Below are 17,514 nucleotides of genomic sequence, written 5' to 3' on the forward strand. Positions count from 1 at the left end.
TGGCTAATATATCAGAAGATTTGAACTAGTCAGGAAAGAGAAACGCCTTTGGAACAACCAGCACCAAAAAGATTGGTTAGTTCATATGTCATTCCTCCATCACCGCCTATGAGCCCCAAGCTTCCAGAAAAGCTTTCCAAACATCCTCCAGCACTCCCTGAAGGAAAACTAATCAATGTGGTTTAAATTAGACATTACATCTAAAAGTTCAGCTTTCTCAAAGTTTGAGGTGTGTGTGTGTGTACTTAATGATCAAGGCAAGTAGCTTTCTGTGCCTGAGGTTTAAGAAATATTAAAATGGGGCTTCCCTGGTGGCGCAGTGGTTGGGGATCCGCCTGCCGATGCAGGGGACACGGGTTCGTGCCCCGGTCCGGGAGGATCCCACATGCCGCGGAGCGGCTGGGCCCGTGAGCCGTGGCCGCTGAGCCTGCGCGTCCGGAGCCTGTGCTCCGCAACGGGAGAGGCCACAGCGGTGAGAGGCCCGCATACCACAAGAAATATTAAAATGATCTAAATGAAATTAGCCTATATACAGGGAATATGTTAAATAAAAGCAAAATTAGAACTAAGTGTTCAGATTTCTCATGTCCACTCCTTAGCATTGCTGAAGACATGTATATAAACAAGAATGCCTATATACATCCAGGGGAAGTTTTTTTTTTTTTTTTTTTCCCAGGGGAAGTTTTTATTTCTAGACAAAGTAGGCCATGTTTTCACAAGTTTGGATTTTGTTTGCTGTACAAAGTCTCCATCTGTCTTTCTCTGGCTTCCTTGATTTATGCATCTAGTACCCAAAAAAACCCTACCTCATCTCGGACAGACCTGTTTCTGTGTAACCTGTTATAAACATATATAGATATAAAGAGATAAAGATGGGGCCGAATATCAGGCCATATAAAATAACGGTGGTGATCATGGGGCGTTTGGACTGGTGGCTGGAGGACGTAGCAGTGATGAAACTAGCTCTGTTTCCAAATGTGTGCTCAAGAGAAACAGGTTTCTCCAGGGCTTAGTTCCCTTAAAATGCGCCACCGCTAGAAAGTGTACGTTTAGAGAGTGCCTTGAAATGTAGTGGGGTTTCAAGCTTGAGAATATCTATAAAGCTATGATTATTCCAATGTAATTTTGATCCTGGAACTGGCAGTCTCTTAGAGTAATAATATATTGATTCTGACACCCCGACTGCAATCATAACTACCACTTTCATTGCTACTCTGCTTCTTTTTATTTATTTATTTATTTTTTGCGGTACGCGGGCTTCTCACTGCCGTGGCCCCTCCCGTTGCGGAGCACAGGCTCCGGACGCGCAGGCTCAGCGGCCACGGCTCACGGGCCCAGCCGCTCCGCGGCACGTGGGATCTTCCCGGACCGGGGCACGAACCCGCGTCCCCTGCATCGGCAGGCGGACTCTCCACCACTGCGCCACCAGGGAAGCCCTACTCTGCTTCTTGACAAACAGGTTCCAGAGTAAAAAGTTCTCTTTATAGTCAAGAAAATTCTTCCCTTATGCCCTTTTACCAACAGTTCTCATTTTCAGCTGTGGCTTAATTTCTGTTTCTGTTTTTCAGTATCTTTTTGATTAACTGGGAAGTTTGATGGAGACCAGCAGGGCAATTAAATCTGTGTATATTGTCAGCTGGGTCTTTCCTTAGCTGCTGAGAGGTTGCTAGGATACCCTTAAAGGTACAATTCTCTTGATTAACTGCAAAACCCAGATTGCCCAAGTAAAATTTTTATTAATTCATAAAAATACAGGTCCGGATTACATTTAAATTTATAGCAAGATGAGCTCTATATATCTCTGGACGCTTTTAGCTTTACAGAAATGTGTGCCGGTACGCTTATAAAGAATGTGTTCTTAAACAATTTCGTGGATGAGAATTAGTCACTTTTTTTGAGGGAGAGTGTTCCTTTGTGTTGCACAACATATATGGATTTGGAGCCGAAAGAATTCTGAATTTTAAATCACCGCTAGGAAATACATCTCCATTGTGTCTATAGTACTGCAGAAATCCTATTGTGATTATTATGATTATTATTTACTGGTCTTTTCAGTTCCAAAATTTCATAGAGTTGCCATCATTGTCTCTGGTTGATTTAATGAAATAAAATCAAGAAACTTAACAAAGAAAAATAACTTCATCTGTAATAGTTTGATGTGATATGGACAGTTGTTTCAGAGGTTAAGTTCTAGCAAATGGGTTTAACTAGCTGGCTTTTCTTCTAACAATTGTTTTGTGGCTAATAAGTCTGAAAATAACTGTGCCTAAATCTACTCACTGCCTATCATCCAGCTGTCCACTTCATTCATTCATTTAACAAGAGTTTATGGAGATTCTATTATACAAAATGGAACTTCATAGAAGTCAAAAGAGGAGTTTTGACGACATAAGAGTTTCACTGTGGAGCAATAACTTCTATACTAATGTGGAAAATGGATTAAACAGTTTAGGAATGGCAGATCAGAAATAATGAGAGAATGACATCACCAAGACGGTGACATAGGTCATTCGTGATTTGACTCCCTTTCACAAGAAGAACAACTAACAACTATGCAAGAAGAAGACATCACTCAGAGAACCTCAGAGCACGGGAGTGAGGCTGAAGCACCTCCTGCACCACACAGACCAAGAGAGACTGAATTCAAGGGTGAGAGGAACAGCTGATCGCTGACCGCGTGGCCCTTTCCCCGGGCCAGCACAGCACCGTGCCTACAGCTCCTCCAGTGGCAAAAGAGAACACGGCGGTGTCATCCAGCACCGGGGGTCACTTCATGGGAACCCCTACTCTGGTTCCACCCCATGGGGATCACAGGGGCATCTGTGGGCTCAACCACTGGGAATCTGACTGTGATGGAGAAAGGGAGGAGGGGCTTCCAACGAGCAGCATTCGGATCTTGGCGGACCGAGTTCCTGCCTGCAGAGCCCGAAGAGTAAACCCAACCAGCGGCTTTGCTCTTCTGCAGCCCGTTTGGTGGCACAGTCTGGCGAGGGAACTTGGTGGGGCGCAAGTCTGCCGAATTCGGGTCTTCCAAGGAGGAGATCTGCCAGCCCTGGAGCCTGGTCTGCCCACGCCCAGCAGAAGGGCTGAGTCTTAGCTCCTACCCCAGCCTCCCTACCAGAAATCCTGTTCAGAAAAAAGTGGGGAGTTGCTTGAAGTGGGCTCTCCCAGTCCCACCCAGGCAGAAGTCCGGGTCACAGCCCCACCCACCAGAGAGTGTGGCCCCCAGCCCCACCTGGAGGAAGGGCTGACAAGAACACCCAGAAGCTGCACAACCCAGAAGGTGAGTGGGCAGAACCGGTGGCCCCCAGAGCAAAGTCAGTAGCACTGTTTGGCCAGTGAAACTGGGGTGCAGGCTGACTTGAGTCAAGACCACAAAGAGCATTAGTGGCCTGAGAGATACTTAGCTGATGAGCCTGGGTGGGGAAGCTAATTCCAGCAGGAGAAGAGAATGAGAAAGAGACAGAATGTATATCTAAAGCAATAATGGCTGAAAAGTTCCTAAGCTTGTGGTGAGAAATAGACCTCTGCATCCAAGAGGCCCAAAGGATCCAAATAGGTTGAACCCTAATAGGCTATACCGAGACACATTATAGCTAAATTGTCAAAAGTCAAAGACAAAGAATGTTGAAAGCAGCAAAAGTGAGAAGTTACACACAAGGGAAACCCCGTAAGACAATGAGCAGTTTTCTTAACAGATCAACAGAGTGAAAAGCCAACCTATGGAAAGGGAAAAAATATTTGCAAACCATATATCTGATAAGAGGTTAATATCTAAAATATGTAAAGAACTCATACAACTCAATAGGAAAATTCAAATAATGCAATTTGAAAATGGGCAAAAGACTTGAATAGACGTTTTTCCAGAGAAGATATACGTAAGGCCAACGGGTACGTGAAGATGCTCGACTTCACTAGTCATTAGGGAAATCCAAATCAACAGTACTGCAGTAAGAGATCACCTCACACCTGTTAGAATGGCCACCATCAAAAAGACAAGAGACGACAAGTGCTGGCGAAGGTGTGGAGAAAAGGGAACCCTTGTGAACTGTTGGGTGGGACTGCAGACTGGTCCAGCCACCATAGAAAACAGTACGGAAGGGCCTCAAAAAATGGAAAATAGAACTACCACATGACCTGGTAATTCCACTTCTGGGACTAGATCCCAAGGAAATGAGAACAGACTCCAAAAGATATCTGTACCCCCATGTAATAGCAGCATTATTTACAATAGCCAAGACGTAGAGACAACCTAAGTGTCCACTGATGGATGAATGGATAAAGAAGTTGGGAGATGTAACTGTAGATATATCTCTATTTATATATTTATATAGATATATCTATAGCTGTATCTGTAGATATACAGATATCATAAAAGAGCCATAAAAAACAAGGAAATCCTGCCATTTGCAACAACATGGATGGACCTCGAGGGCACTGTGCTAGGTGAAATTAAGTGAAATAAGTCAGTGAAAGACAAATACTATATGATCTCATTTATATGTAGAATCTAATAACGAACAAACAAACAAACTCATAGATACAGATGATGTATGCGGTTATCAGGGAAGGCAGGGTGAAGCGGTGGGGGGGGGGGGTTGGAGGAAGGTGGTCAAAAACACAAACTTCCAGTTATAAGAAACGTAAGCGTGAGGGATATAACGTACAACGTGATGACTGCAGCTAGCACTGCTGTACGTTACGTACGGCAGTTCTTAGAAGATTAAATCCTGACAGTTCTCATCACAAGGAAAAAAAAAATTTCCTTTTTCTGCTTTTTCTTCTTATTGAACTTTATCAGATGATGGATGTTAACTAAACCTATCGTGGTCATCATGTCACAATGCATGTAAGTCAATCCTTCATGCTGTACACCTTAAACTTCTACAGTGTCGCATATCAATTATATCTCAATAAAACTGGAAAAATAGAAATAACAAGAGAGTCAACAGAAGTACACTGTGGATGGATTGTAGAGTTATTTTTAAGAGAGAATTGGCAGCACTTGGTGATCCATTAGATACAGGAGATGGGGAGAGACAAGAGGCCCCAAGTCACTGAGGAGGTGACAGTGACACAGACTGAAATGGGGACGGAAAAGAGCAGGTGTGCGAGGTAGGAGGTGGGGTGGGTGACTGCAGTTTAAGTATGTTGAGTTTGTCGTCCATAGGGACATGTCCGGCAAACTGAAGGAAGAGCCACCCCAGAAGTACTGATCTGGGACTCAATCACACATGTCTGGAATTTGCAGCCATGGGTCTGCACAAGGTTATGAAATATGTACAAGATGCAAATGCCAATGTCGGTAATAGCCGAGATGATCATGTCAGTTTCCCTAAAGATCAGTTCTCACTTTTAATTCTGAGTTTCATATATACATGAACTGTACAGATAATGAAGTTGCTGGACCTTTCTCCTTTCTTTCGCCCTTCAGATCCTTCAAGGTAAGAGATGTATCTTAAAAAAAAAAAAATAGGAGAGGCTATCAGTTTTAAAACATTTTTGTGAAGAGGAATTCTCTGATTCTCAAAAGGCTTTGATCCATCATCCTTTGTCTCTGCTAAACTTTCCGAGAGGGATTAGGGACATTTAATTGTTTTTCTAGCGCCACAGAAGAAACAAGTTCACTGAGGAAATAAAAAATACGGATAGGAAAAAAAATTAAACGGGGTGTGTGTGTGTGTGTGTGTGTGTCTATTTTTGGACTTTGTATCTTGTTCTAATGATCTGCCTTTTCTTACCTCAGTACCACAGATCTCACTGTTGCATCTTCTTTTTTTAAGTTAAACATTTTGCCTAGGTAATGCATTCCATGGTTCAAAAATTAAAATAATATGAAAAGGTTTATAGTAAATTCTTGTTCCTTCCCTTGTCCCTAATCTAACCAGTTACACATGCACACAGATAACCACGAGACTCCTTCCAGAACTTATGAAAGTACAAGCAATATGAATTCTTATTCTTACCCTTTTGTAAATAAAACGTAGCATATTTTACATACTACTGTGTATCTTGAATTATCTTTCGCTTAATATATTTCTTGGTGATTGTGATGGTTAATTTTGTGTCAGCTTGGCTAGCTGTAGTACCCAGTTGTCCAATCAAACACTACTCTAGAGGACAACACCGTAAGAGGATGGAGGCAGATGCTAAAGTGATGCTTACAGGTCGCGGAACACAGAGGGTTGCCTGCAACCAGTAGAAGCCTGGAGAAAGACACGGAGCAGATCCTTCCTAGGGTCTGCAGAGGGAACGTGGCCCTGCCAATACCTTGATTTCAGACTTCTTATGTCCAGAACAGTAAGAGGATAAATTTCTGTTGTTTTAAAGCGACCCGGTTTGTGGTGATTTCTTACAGCAGCCCTGAGAAACTAGTACAATGATCTTTGTACATTATTACATAGGATGGGCATTTGTATCGTTCCAGTCTTTGCTATTACAAGCAATGCTTCGTTGAATGACTTTGTACATCAGTTTTATGTATATCTAAGTGTATCTTCATTTGGACAAAGTCCCAGAAGTGGAATTGCTGGGCCAGAAGATATATAATTTGTTATTTTGACGGATACTACAGTATTACCCTCCATGGTTTTAACCAGTTTACACACTCAGCAATGTAAGTGCCCGTTTTGCCTTTCTGAAGATCTCTCAATATGGTTTTCATTTGCATTTCCCTTAGTAAGTGTGGGATTGTGTCTAAGAGCCGTTTACATTTCTGAACTGTCCATAGTCTTTTCTATTAGGTGATTATTCTTTATTTCTAGGATTTATTTACATATTAGGGAGATTAGCTCTTTACCCATAAGACTTGGAAACTTCCCCCAGCTTATCCCTTGTCTTTTGATTTGCTTATGTTTTTTTCTTTTCACCATGCATGATTCATTTTTATGTACAATTTATCAGTCATTTGTTTTGAATCATGGAGTTTTAACAGAATCCTCTATTTTCATCTAACAATTTTTTAGTCTCATTTTCGACAAAATTTATATCAATACTTGTATATACTGTGAGACAGGGTTTCAACGTAATTTTTTTTTCAAAATGGCTATCCATTTGTCTTGACACTATTTGTTAAAAGTTCGTCTTTGAACTTTGATTTGAAATTCTACCTTTATCCTATACTAAATTATTTTATGTATTTGAATGTATTTCTGGTATTTCTATTCTATTCCTTTGGTTGTCTGTCTATTCATTTGCCAATATTACATTATTTTAACTTTTGAAACTATAAAATATATTTTAATATCTAGTGGTACTAGACCCTCCACCCCATTACTCACCTCATGTTTTTTAGAGTTTTGCTTGATATATATTGCTTTTTGCCTTAAAAACTTTAGAATCATTTTTGTCTAGTTTTTTTAACTTTTTAGTATTTTTATTAAAACTGTGTTAAATTGATGCTTTTAATATTTGGCTGACTTAACTAAGAATATAGTATGTGTTTCCATTTGTTCAATTTTTTTTGTATCTTTCAGTATGTTTTAAAGTTTCGTTGTTATTGTTTTTGTAAAGGTCTCACACATTTCTTGTTCATTCCTAGGTTTTTAATCTTTTGGCTGCTATTGTAAATAGCAACTTTACTTTCATATCATATATTTTATCTGATTACTATTTGTATATGTCAAAGCTACTCTTTGAGTTTTCCAGGTTTGTGATCATTTTGATAACAATAGTTTTCTCTGTTTTCATTCCACATGTGTCTAATTTCTTTTCCCTCGTTGATTGCATTGGCTCCTTCCTCCAGCACAGTTTTATATAATAGTCAGGACAGTGTTCATACTCATTTTGCACATAATTTTTGGTAGGAATGCTTCTATTGTTTTCCCTTTAAGCATGATGCTGACTTTTGGGCTGAAATAGATTTATCATGTTAAGCAAATGATCATATTTTCCCATTTTACTTGAGTATTTGTAATCAAGAATGATTGTTCAGTTGTTTTCCAAATGCTTTTTGGGTAACAACAGATAGGATTATATGATTGGTCTAATAATGTGGTGAGCGATATTAGTAGACTGTGTTTCTAATTCTCCTTGTAGGTTCTGCAGTTTTTGCTTTATAAAATTTGCAGCAGCATTATTTGGTGCATGAAAGATTCTTAAGTATACACTCACTGTGGATTGTGCCCATTAGGTTTAAAAAAGTCCTTTTTTGTGTATATTGTTTACTGCTTTTTGGTATGAATTCCACCTTTTTTGATATTAAGATCCTGACCCTATTTTTGTTTTGGGAAGTGTTTGCTTAGTATTTATTTTGAACCTTTCTAGATTGTTTTGTTTTCGATATGCCTCTTGTATAAAGCATAGAGTTGGGGATTATTTTGTGATCTAATCTGAAAATCTTTCTTTCAATATATAAATTAAATTTACATTTATTGATATTCAGATGATCTTTGTTCCACTGTATTATTGTATGTACTCTATTTTAGCAGTTTTTAAAATGTCTTTCATTATGTGGCTTGTTTTCTTTGTACATGCATATGCCTCTGTGTGTGTGTGTTTTCTTTTTCTGATATTAAGAAAGGTTTGTGAGGTTTTTTTCCCTACTACCTGATACCCTTAGTCTTCTAATACTTTGGACAATATCTATTAATTTCCTACCCTGCAGTGTTAAAAAAAATTAGCATATTTCTTCCCCTTTTCTCTAACAACAAATTTTAGCTGATAATATCTTCTTTTTGTATTGTTAAATATTATATTTCTGATTCTTGGGTCATCAGCTTTAAATGATATCTTTTAACTCTAAACTATTACAGATGAAGAAATTAATGTTCTTACAATAGCTCCCATTTCTTTCTCCCATCCTTTCCCAAGTTTAATAATTTCCATACTATCAGGACATAAAACATTTACACTCTGTTCTGACACCCTATTCTGCATTTGCTTTAGTCTTAATTCTATAGATAAATATACTCAGTGCTCATAGGCAGCAGTCCTTTCGTGGTGATACTCTCAGTCCTCTTGCAGTTACCTGAAGTTCATTTCACCACAGTGGGGTTCTTATTGCCATCTGCCTGGTGAATTGGGTTCCAGATACCATCCCAAGGGTGAGCTTTCTAGGACCATACTTGACCTACCTTGTGTTCTTGGGAAAGGGAAAAGCAAGCCTGAGACAAGAGCTTGTGTACAAGTAGTTTATTTGGGAAGTGATACGAGGAGCAGGAGTGAGAGACCAGGGAGAGTGAAACAGGGAAAAGAGGGATGTTTAAGGTGTGTATGATGATCATTATGTAAAAGTGGTCCTTGATCCCAGAGGGACATTCTGAGGACTGTACTGAACGTGTCGTAGAAGTGCCTCCTCAAAGGACAAAAGGAAGAACTATTTCTCCACTGACTCCCATCCCCATTGGTTGAGGCCTTGACTTCCCCCACACGTCCTGGTTGAGAATCATCCATGAGTACTGAGTATGACCCACCCTTGAGGGGCACGGTTATCCGCACAAAACAGGCTGAAACCTGTGTGGAAATATTTGTCTCAGATACAGATGGAATCAGAGGTGAAACCTGTGTAAGGTACACAGGCGGCATCTGATGTAATTTATTTCAACTTTCTGAAACGGTGATTTGAATTGTCTCTTTGAGCAGAAATTTAGGATTACTCAATATTTTTAATTCATTTAAAATTTTATTTTTCTGTTGCTTGTATGGTTAATCTTCAGTTTTATTTTTACAGTCAGAGAATATAGCAGGAAGAACTGTCACTTTTTGAATTTTATTGAGTTTCTATCTGGGGCTAGTATATGATCACATTTTGTCAATTTTTCCATAAATATATGAAAAGAATGCATATCCTCTCTGTTCGTAGAGCACAAATTTTGATGTATTCATATTCTTATTATTTGTTCAAATTCTCTATCTCCTGTCCTAGTCTTTGTCCTTTTGTTCAGTTAAGGATTGAAACAGAGTGTTTTAAGTATCCCTTCTAGAATGTGGTTTTGTCAATTTCTTCTTATATATTGCTTTAATATATTTTCATTAAAGTTAATGGCCCCCATTTTGGAGGTATGGAGGGTATAATTACCCACAGCTCTCTCCTTTTTAGTTTATAAACTAATTGGTAAAGATACGCAGAAATCAGATTGGGATAAAATATTAGCTTCATTGCCTACTAAACTGAACTGGAGGATTTACCTTGGATTTCTAGCCAAAATAGACCTTCCTCTACTCGCTGAATGCATTTAGTCATTAACGGAACAGCCAGGACAGTAAAGGCAGTAGCCCAGAATATCTGTATAGTTGGGGTGGTTCTATATAGTGAGGTTGGCAGAGCATATGCCAGGGAGCAGATCCTGAAGCCGTGTCTGCAGAGCAAGCACACTGTTTCACTCTTCATTCTAGTGGCTTCCGTGAGGAGGGGCTAGATTTCTCCAAAGCCACTTGCCAATGGAATCATTCTATGTTCCAGGGAGATTTCCATGTGGAACTCATTGTGCCTTTAGGTAGGTGGCTCTGAGAAAGTGTGCCAAGAGTGGAGTCCATAAGTACACATGATCCTTTTCTGATTTCACTGATCAAATGAGGCATCCCTTGGAAGGGACATAGGAGAGCAAAGGGGAAAGGACTTCTGAAGGCTTGGGCCTTAACACTTCTGAGAGGTGGGGAGCTCCTATTGCAGAGAGGGAGACAATGGCATCTCTCCCCCTGGTCATCACTGTGTAATTTTTAGCAACATTAAAATCTCCTTTTTTTTCTCCGGTTAATTTTTTTTTTACCTTGAGTTTTATTTGGGTGTTGATACCAAGACCTCCTACTTCTTTTTGGTTTGTGTTTCTCGTGATATCTTTGTCTATCCCTTGATTTATTTTATGCTTTCTATTTGATTTTGGTTTTGATAGATTGCTTATAAAGAACATATAGTTGGATTTCTTTAAAAGTCAGTGTAAGTGTTTTTGCTTTTTATACTTACAGCTGTCACTACTGGGTTTTATTTTATGTTTGTCATCTAATGCTAGAATTTCTTGATATTTTTTCTCTATTAGGTTTTTTTTTTCTTTCTCTCTCTTTATTTATTTATTTATTTATTTATTTATTATTATTTTTTTTTTCCCCCGGTACGCGGGCCTCTCACTGTTGGGGCCTCTCCCTTTGCGGGGCACAGGCTCCGGACGCGCAGGCTCAGCGGCCATGGCTCACGGGCCCAGCCGCTCCGCGGCACGTGGGATCTTCCCAGACCGGGGCACGAACCCATGTCCCCTGCATCGGCAGGCGGATTCTCAACCACTGCGCCACCAGGGAAGCCCTCTCTCTTTATTTAAAAGCTATTAATCCAAATGCTTTTCTGTTACTTAAGCATAAATATGTATGTATTTCCTAAATTTTCCTATCAGCATCAAGAGCAAATCCAAATCTGTTGACCCCCTCTCAGTGTAGAATAAAAAAATTAACATACTTTCTTCATTCCTCCTTTCCTACTTCTTACTTTTTTGTTCAAATATTAGAGGATTTTAAATTTATAGTTATTATTAGCATTTTACTTTATCTTTCCTTTCAAGACTTTTGCTTAATATGCATTTGAAGTTTAGTAGCCACATTAACAATTAGTTCAACATTCACTATTTTATTGGTTTTACTGCTTGCTGACTTTTCTTCTATATCCTGTCTTTGCTTTTTAAATCATGATTTTGTGTGTGTGTGTGTGTGTGTCTCAAGTATTTCTTTAGTAAGTTACTACAAAGTACTAAGCTACTTTAAGAATAGTTATTAAGACTATATATTTTTTTTACCTCAAATTGAAGTAAACTAGCATCTCCCAAATAATGACTGTCATTCTGAATGACTTTGGGAAATACCAGGGTAAACAAAATAAACCATGCTTCTTTATTGCAAGCTTCTCCGAGTCTGTACCAGGCAATTACATGTTATGAATCTTTAAGTGGAGCGTGCATGATTTTCTAAATTCGATACCACTCCCATTCTCTCGCTACTTAGTATTATAGAGAACTATTACTCTAATTCAAATCTCCTCCCCTTAGTAACTTCTTTGCTTGCCTAGATTTTCTTTCCTTATTACTGAAATAAAAATGTCAACGAGCCATGTTTACCGAAGGTCTCTCCTATTTTTCCTGGTACCCTGCGTATCAGAACAAGTTTAGCGTAAGACAGACACCACTCGAGAGATCTTGAACCGAAGGGATTTAACACTGGGAATGAAGTGCTTATGAAAACAGAACAACTGGAGGAGTGGGCTCTAGACTGGGCTCCTACCGCTGACCTTCCAGAACACTGTCTGACTCATCCTCCAGGGCACCCTTCCTCGCCACAGGCAGGGCCCCCCGACGTCAAGAACACGTTATCCCCGCTTCAATTCAGGGCATTAAAAGCCGTTATTGGAGAGCTACATCACCACAATTGCTGGACACTGGAGCCTGGAGTCTAGTTCCTGCTGCCCCCACAGCATCTAGAGGGTAGTATATAGAGGTCTCCACAGTCTTGGCTGCCAGCAGAAATCTAAAAAGTGCCCCAAACTGAAAGAAGATAGCCTTCACCTCATCGCATCCAGAACCCTAGGTACGTACAAGTCTGGGGAATGTCATTTTTCGCTTTCCAGGTTTTGGAGGGTCAGGAAAATGATGGTTTCCTGACTGGTAGAATCTTAGACTATTAGAATGAGCCAGTTTCATGTAGGCCATTGCCTCCAGTGACTGCCCCTGTCATGGGTAAGACTTCGCAAATAGTGCTCAGGATTTATTTGCTTTCTCCTCATCAGCAGACTCAGAAAGCACTTCTGTTGGCCACGCGTATTCTGAACCATGGCTCATTTAGGTAAAGCGTCCACTGACTCCCGCCTGCTCTTCTCTCCTCGCCCTACCTCACTGCACTTCAAAACCGTCCTCCAAACTATTCCTGCGCTTCCAGACACCGAAGCAATGCTCAAATCCAGTAAAGTAGAAATAAAATGTGCGATAATTGCCCCATTATCCACAAGAAACATCCCGAATGACTCTACAGTTGAACGACGACAGCGTCCTGGCAGAAGGTTTCCATACACGCAGGTCACAATCCTCCGTCTAAGCGATGTAGCACCCACGCCCTGTCACCTAGTCCCCCTGGCCCAACACAGAGCAGAATCCTAGTATCTGGGCCAGTTTTCTTGAACAGGCCAAAAGACCTGTAGTGTGTTCCTGAACATCCCACACAAGAAAATTAAAGGTGCACATCTCCTCACTGCTTTTCATCCTCCCTAAAAGCCACAAGAAAATGCTGTCCTTTCCAGCCTCAAATTCTTACCAAGACAGTGAACACTTCAAGATACCGTCTCCAGAAAGAGCTTAAAGAAGAGAGACCAAGGGGGAACCACTTGGGATCTCATCCTCTCGGTGTTCGTTCTTTTATCACATTGCCTCATGGACACATGGCACGGGAGGGAAGCACGGCGGGTCAATGATATAAAGCAAAGAGCGCTGCTTACAGGCTGCGGCCAAGTGTCCTCAGCCAGCACAGGGTCCTCAGGCCCGATCACTGCATGTCACCCTCGGTTTCCTAGCAGCCAGGTGGCGATAATAATCCTTGCCCTCCTAACTTCCGGAGTTGCGGTCCACGCCATGTCCAAGTATGACAACCACACAGAACATCATGATAATAATCATTCACAGGACAAGGAGGAACTGGTCTGTGACAGTGAGAAGACCCAGTAATTATGGAGTCAGTATGAACTTAACAGCACCCTTCTCAGAGCCTCGGGCTCTGACCTCATACAGAGTTTAGTGCATAAAATAGAAAGTACTGTTTCTGTTCAGTGGCCAAGGCACTGAAGGCAGACAGCTTCTGAGCCTCGGTTGTACCTAGGCTTGTTTCTGTGTTTCCCAGGCTAGAAGCTTTCGCGCTCACTCCGCCAGAGGCTCCCATGAGCAGAGACTCCATCAAGAGCCATTTTTCCCAAAGTGGGGCCTGGGCTCCAGAAAAGAATGCCGAAAATGCTGGAATGTGCTGCCCACATCCCCCTCCACACTGAGACGGGCAGCCGGACCCAGGGAGCTCTGTGATCTCGGCCCCGCCAGCCACCGTGCCGGGCTGCGGTGGGGATAAACCCTTAGAAGTACATCTTTGGCACCCACTTTAAAATAGCCTCTCAGCTGAAAAGGATAAGTCATAGGAGGAGGGATTTTGTGTAACCTCCTACCCTGGAGATTTAAAGAAATCTATAGTTTCCGGGATTTGTCTTTTCCAAGAGCCATTTGGAAGGGAAACCTAAATGAACACTTAAAACCCCTTTTAACTTCTAGCCTGTGAAGTTCAAATGCATCCTAGGAGGCTTGTGAGTAGACGTAGTGCTATAAGGGAGCCAGCATGTCCTGTCAGCTCTTGCACACCTGCTGCTCTGACGATGCACCTTTTAGCTTGGCTCGTAGTTTGCGGAACCTGCTAAGAATGACTCTGATTGCCATAATTCTCAGATTCCTTTAGACGAGTGGGTCACGTCTGATTAAGATGGTACTCAATCTACTAACCAGAGCCATCTCTGTGGAAATGTGTCCCTTCCCCTGGACTGTCCCAAAAGGTATAGGGGAAAGCTTTGCTGTGGCTGATGGACCATCTTAGCAGATTTTTAACTTCCCTTCATTTTTAACCTAATATATCTTCAGGTGTTTTAATATTCTAATCAATAAGTAGAAAAAAAGATCTTGGGAAATTAAATGCTCATGAGATTTCTTTCCATCTCTGCTATTATAATAGTTGACCTGGGACATCCCTGGTGGCGCAGTGGTTGAGAATCCGCCGGCCAATGCAGGGGACACAGGTTCGAGCCCTGGTCCGGGAAGATCCCACATGCCGCGGAGCAACTAAGCCCGTGCGCCACAGCTACTGAGCTCGCGCGCTGCAACTACTGAAGCCCGCGTGCCTAGAGCCTGTGCTCCGCAACAAGAGAAGCCACCGCAATGAGAAGCCCGCGCACCGCAATGAAGAGTAGCCCCCGCTAGACGCAACTAGAGAAAGCCCGCACATAGCAATGAAGACCCAACACAGCCAAAAATAAATAATTAACTAATTAAAAATAAATAGTTGACCTGCCGACCTTACACGGTCAATGTGAGGCTCAGGTTAAGTCTTATATTTGGAGATGCCAGGTAAGCTGTCTCACCTGTTACAGGTGTACGTGCCGAGTGCCAACCTTACCGTGATATTTATTGTCTGACAAAAGTGGACTTGAATGCTGAAGGAAAATTTTAAAATATAATCAATTCTCTATACGTGTAGTTTTGGCAACAGAAGAAAGGAAATATTTTAAACTTCATTCTCAGCCATCTCATTATGACAATAATAACCTGCTTCAGCAATTTATATTTGGGCTTAACATCTTCTGTACTTACTGACTTTTTGTGCCTCTGAGGCAGATATTAATCTCCAAGGCTTCTCCCGCTCCTAATCAATAGTAACAATATAAAATTTTGCCCAATATTTCTTGTAACATTATCAAGTCATTTGTGGCTATTTCTCTGTGTATCATGCAAGATGGATAGAAAAAAAAATGTAAGATTAAACCACAAAATTAGATGGACAGATACATATCCATAAATGTTTCATATCACTTCTTTTTATTTCCATGTATTTCAGCCAGACCACAATGTCTGTCCTCTTGGAATTCAGCTGATTTGGCTGTCTTCCCGATATTCGGGTTTTCTGAGTTGGCCCAGGGCAAAAAGCTGACAAGGCTTCCTTGAAACTCTATCCTACACGTTTTTACTTACACGTAACACACTTTCCCAAGACACGTACTTGGATTCCCTTTAGAAACCATCACCTTTTCCCTTTCCAGGAACTTTCCACCCGGGTGGTGGCAACAGTTCTCGGTACAAAGAAGCAACTAGGGCTGAAGAATGGTCTTTAGGCTCCAACAGTCCCGAAGTGGGGTGGGCAGCTACCTAGGGTACTTATGATGAGGGCTGGCCTGCATTCTTTGTGTGTGTGTGTGTTACGCGGGCCCCTCACCGTTGTGGCCTCTCCCGTTGCGGAGCACAGGCTCCGGACGCGCAGGCTCAGCGGCCATGGCTCACGGGCCCAGCCGCTCCGCGGCACGTGGGATCTTCCCGGACCGGGGCACGAACCCGCGTCCCCTGCATCGGCAGGCGGACCCTCAACCGCTGGGCCACCAGGGAAGCCCTGGCCTGCATTCTTGTTATAATTTTTGAATGCATTTTTGGATTTACAATTGAGTAACTTTGGCAGATTAACTGCTGGATATGGGCTGTACCTCACATGGATTTCCTTTAGAGGGCACTATTGATTCTCTGGATCATGGAAACCTTCATGTTTCCTTGGTAAAGTTGGCCAATTTTGAAATCATATTGGGTTTCAAATCTACTCACATAGAAGAATATTAGTATGATACTCATTACCAAATATATACTTTCAAGAGATTGTCCATGTACAGAATAATTCAGAAGCTAAACCGGAAAGCTGGTTGTGAGGAGATGTCATCAATATAACACATATAGTTCTATATTTGGAAACTTCAACTGGTTTATTTGTTTTTGAAAATCCTCCAAATGGGAATTTCCTTTTATAAGGTGATGCAAAACTTAAAACAACTCAATCTTATATTTAGAAAGACAAATTAGCACCTCTTTAGAAACTAATGTCTCATTCTAGAAATGGATAATTATTAACATATTTTTGGAAGAAACCATATTTATGGTATTTTCATTCAGACATTTATTAAAGTCTGGAGATATTCTACTCAGATTTGTTCTTCAAATTTCTCATGTTTCATAGCCTTTGCCAATTCACAGAATTTTGATAAAGCCCACAGGAGAGAAATTTTCTTTTTTTTCATTCTACGAAGTTAGCAAAAATAGAAGTTTGGAAGCTAGCTCACTGCTAGCTTACAAATTAGTCTTTATCTAATTTCAAAATAATGGGAAACCCAACATATTTCAAAACTCAGAAACATAATTTTTCAGATACAAATACATTCATGCCACCGTCTACCAGAGTTCATTTAACTTTTGTATCATAAGATACTGTTTCAACACATGGGTCTTGTATAGCAATTTTTTACGAAATTACCAATATTCTGGGATAGTAATGGGTAGTAATTCCACAAGTGTTCTAACAAATAAAAAGGTCGTGTATGTAATAAAAATAAGAGAAAAAACGATGGATTTTCATAATTTAAATATAAATTCATCAGACCAGCCTTTATGCTTCTTTACAGGCTGGTCCTAGTCCGTCTTCCTAGCCTCAGCTTCCTCTGTCAGTTACTGAAGCTCCCAGAAAATGGCACTACCCACTATTACCTGGACACTCATGCCTTCCCATTTTCCTTCCTTTACTCATCCAGTGTCTTCCCCTTGGAATGCATTTTCCTCCCCAGCTGCCACCCCAGACCCAATAAGAGTCCAATCCATCCTTTGAGTGGCATTTTGAATACCCCTAATTCAACTGAGACCCCTTCAGAAGTGATCTACCCATCCTGTGAATTTCCCTGGCTAGTCAGGTAGAAGTTCCATGTGGAATTTTATCAGTTTTTTGGTATTTAAGTGGTTTGGGTGATCATTTCATCACTTTTTCTAAATTGCA

Source organism: Kogia breviceps, chromosome 13 (genome assembly GCF_026419965.1).
Source record: "Kogia breviceps isolate mKogBre1 chromosome 13, mKogBre1 haplotype 1, whole genome shotgun sequence".
Taxonomy (NCBI): domain Eukaryota; kingdom Metazoa; phylum Chordata; class Mammalia; order Artiodactyla; family Physeteridae; genus Kogia; species Kogia breviceps.